The 4,353-nt window shown below is 39.4% G+C and overlaps 1 protein-coding gene across 1 annotated transcript in view; it reads right to left on the bottom strand.

Annotated features, from left to right (window-relative positions):
* Window positions 1–4,353, bottom strand: part of TAFA2 (TAFA chemokine like family member 2) — a 127,042-nt gene that overhangs the window by 10,929 nt on the left and 111,760 nt on the right. The window lies entirely within an intron of this gene.

The raw sequence follows: 4,353 nt of genomic DNA, 5'->3' as shown, positions 1-4,353 counted from the left end.
TCCTAAGAAAACAGGTGCATCTTGCTTGGGTTCTGGTCAATAATTTGGACTCTATACATTCCCTCAAACACCCACCAATAGAATGACTAGGAGGAAGAGCCCCCAAAATAGAAAAGACTCAGAAATTATGACTTATGCTGCAGATTTACAAATGGATGCAGATATAACCAAGATGTCGGAGATGGAATTCAGGCTAGCAATCGTGAAGACGATGGCTAGAATGGAGATATCAATTAATGGCAACATAGAGTCTCTAAGGGCAGAAATGAAAGTTGAACTGGCAGAACTTAAAAATGCTATCAATGAGATCCAATCCAATCTAGATAATCTAACAGCTAGGGTAAGTGATGCAGAAGAACGAATAAGCGACCTGGAAGACAATATAATAGATAAAAAGGGAAAAGAGGAGGCCAGAGAAAAACAACTCAGAATCCATGAAAACAGAATCAGAGAAATAAGTGACACCATGAAGCGTTCCAGTGTCAGAATAATTGGAATCCCAGAGGGAGTGGAGAGAGAGAGAGAGGACTAGAAGATGTATTTGAGCAAATCGTAGCTGAGAACTTCCCTAATCTGGGGAATGGAACAAACATTCGCATCCTAGAGGCAGGGAGGACCCCTCCCAAGATCAAGGAAAACAGGCCAACACCCTGGCATGTAATAGTAAAACTTGCAAATCTTAGAACCAAGGAAACCATCTTAAGGGCAGTTAGGGGGAAGAGATTCCTTACGTACAGACGGAGGAGCATCAGAATAACGTCAGACCTATCCACAGAGACCTGGCAAGCCAGAACGGCCTGGCAAGACATATTCAGGGTACTAAATGAGAAGAACATGCAGCCAAGAATACTTTATCTGGCAAGGCTGTCATTTAGAATGGATGGAGAGATGCAGAGCTTCCACGACCGGCAGAAACTGAAAGAATATGTGACCACTAAGCCGGCCCTGCAAGAAATATTAAGGGGGGGTTCTATAAAAGAAGAAAGACCCTAAGCCTGATCTACAACAGAAATTTACAGGGACAATCTATAAAAACGTCTTCACAGGCAACATGATGACAATTCATATCTTCCAATAATCACTCTCAACGTGAATGGCCTAAATGCTCCCATAAAATGGCACAGGGTTGCAGATTGGATGAAAAGACAGGACCCATCCATATGCTGCCTACAAGAGACTCATTTTGAACCTAAAGATACATCCAGACTGAAAGTGAAGGGATGGAGATCCATCTTCCATGCCAGTGGACCTCAAAAGAAAGCTGGAGTAGCAATTCTTATATCAGACAAATTAGATTTTAAACTAAAGTCTGTAATTAGAGACACAGAAGGACACTATATCATTCTTAAAGGGTCTATCCAACAAGAGGATCTAACAATTGTAAATATCTATGCCCCCAACATGGGAGCAGCCATCTACATTAGCCAACTGTTAACCAAAATAAAGAGTCATATTGATAACAATACGTTAATTGTAGGAGACCTCAATACTCCACTCTCAGCAATGCACAGATCATCTAAGCAGAAAATCAACAAGGAAACAAGAGCTTTGAATGATACACTGGACCAGATTGACCTCATAGATATTTACAGAATATTCCACCCTAAAACAACAGAATACTCGTTCTTCTCGAGCGCACATGGAACTTTCTCCAGAATAGACCACATACTGGGTCACAAATCAGGCCTCAACCGATACAAAAAGATTGAGATTATTCCCTGCATATTCTCAGACCACAATGCTTTAAAACTGGAACTCAATCACAAGAAAAATTTGGCAGAAATTCAAACACTTGGAAGCTAAAGACCACGCTGCTCAAGAATGTTTGGGTCAACCAGGAAATCAAAGAAGAACTTAAACAATTCATGGAAATCAATGAGAAGGAAAACACATTGGTCCAAAACCTGTGGGATACTGCAAAGGCGGTCCTAAGGGGGAAATACATAGCCATCCAAGCCTCACTCAAAAAAATAGAAAAATCCCGAATTCACCAACTAACTCTACACCTTAAAGAACTAGAGAAAAAGCAACAAACGATGCCTAAGCCATGCATTAGAAGAGAAATAATTAAAATTAGAGCAGAAATCAATGAATTAGAAACCAGAAACACAGTAGATCAGATCAACGAAACTAGAAGTTGGTTCTTTGAAAGAATTAATAAGATCGATAAACCACTGGCTAGACTTATCCAAAAGAAAAGAGAAAGGACCCAAATTAATAAAATTATGAATGAAAGGGGAGAGATCATGACTAACACCAAGGAAATAGTAACAATTATTAGAAATTATTATCAGCAACTATATGCCAATAAACTAGGCAATCTGGATGAAATGGAGGCCTTCCTGGAAACCTATAAGCTGCCAAGACTGAAACAGGAAGAAATTGACAAACTGAATAGGCCAATAACCAGTAACGAGATTGAAGCAGTGATCAAAAACCTCCCAAAAAACAAGAGTCCAGGGCCTGATGGATTCCCTGGGGAATTCTACCTAACATTCAAAGAAGAAATAATACCTATTCTACTGAAGCTGTTTCGAAAAATAGAAACAGAAGGAAAACTTCCAAACTCATTCTATGAGGCCAGCATTACCTTAATCCCCAAACAAGGCAAAGACCCCATCAAAGAGAACTTCAGACCGATATCCCTGATGAATATGGATTCCAAAATCCTCAACAAAATCCTAGCTAATAGGATCCAACAATACATTAAAAGGATCATTCATCACGACCAAGTGGCATTTATCCCTGGGATGCAAGGGTGGTTCAATATTCGCAAATCAATCAATGTGATAGAACACATTAATAAGAGGAGGGAGAAGAACCATATGGTCCTATCAATTGATGCAGAAAAAGCATTTGACAAAACACAACATCCTTTCCTGGTTAAAACTCTTCAGAGCATAGGGATAGAGGGAACATTCCTCAAGTTCATAAAATCCATCTATGAAAAACCCACAGCAAATATCATCCTCAATGGGGAAAAGCTGAGAGCCTTCCCCTTAAGATCAGGAACACGTCAAGGATTCCCAGTCTCGCCACTATTGTTCAACGTAGTACTAGAAGTCCTAGCAACAGCAATCAGACAACAAAAAGAAATAAAAGGTATTCAAATTGGCAAAGAAGAAGTCAAACTCTCTCTTTTCAAGGCAGATGACATGATACTTTATGTGGAAAACCCAAAAGACTCCACCCCCAAGTTACTAGAACTCATACAGCAATTCAGTAATGTGGCAGGATACAAAATCAATGCACAGAAATCAGTTGCTTTCTTATACACTAACAACGCAACTGTAGAAAGAGAAATTAGAGAAACGATTCTATTTACAATAGCACCAAAAACCATAAGATACCTCGGAATAAACCTAACCAAAGAGGTAAAGGATCTATACTCTAGGAACTACAGAACACTCATGAAAGAAATTGAAGAAGACACAAAAAGATGGAAAAATATTCCATGCTCATGGATCGGAAGAATAAACATTGTTAAAATGTCTATGCTACCCAGAGCAATCTATACCTTCAATGCGATCCCGATCAAAATTCCAATGACATTTTTCAAAGTGCTGGAACAAACAATCCTAAAATTTGTATGGAATCAGAGAAGACCGCAAATCGCCAAGGAAATGTTGAAAAAGAAAAGCAAAGCTGGGGGCATCACGTTGCCCGATTTCAAGCTATATTACAAAGCTGTGATCACCAAGACAGCATGGTACTGGCACAAAAACAGACATATAGACCAATGGAACAGAATAGAGAACCCAGAGATGGACCCTCAACTCCCTGGACAAATAATCTTTGACAAAGCAGGAAAAAACATGCAATGGAAAAAAGACAGTCTCTTCAATAAATGGTGCTGGGAAAATGGGACAGCCACATGCAGGAGAATGAAACTCGGCCATTCTCTAACACCATTCACAAAGATAAACTCAAAGTGGATGAAAGACCTCAATGTGAGACAGGAATCCATCAAAATCCTAGAGGAGAACATAGGCAGTAACCTCTTTGACATCGGCCACAGCAACTTCTTTCAAGATACATCTCTAAAAGCTAGTGAAACAAAAGCAAAAATGAACTTTTGGGACTTCCTCAAGATAAAAAGCTCTGCACAGCAAAGGAAACAGTCAACAAAACAACGAGGTAACCCACAGAATGGGAGAAGATATTTGCAAATGACCCTACAGATAAAGGGCTGGTATCCAAAATCTATAAAGAACTTCTCAAACTCAACACCCAAAAAACAAACAATCAAGTCAAAAAGTGGGCAGAAGATATGAAAAGACACTTCTCTGAAGAAGACATACAAATGGGTAACAGACACATGAAAAAAATGTTCATCATCATTAGCCATCAGGG

Source organism: Neomonachus schauinslandi, chromosome 5 (assembly GCF_002201575.2).
Source record: "Neomonachus schauinslandi chromosome 5, ASM220157v2, whole genome shotgun sequence".
Lineage (NCBI taxonomy): Eukaryota > Metazoa > Chordata > Mammalia > Carnivora > Phocidae > Neomonachus > Neomonachus schauinslandi.
Note: the sequence above shows the minus strand (reverse complement) of the source record. Positions and strands in the feature narration are given on the sequence as shown.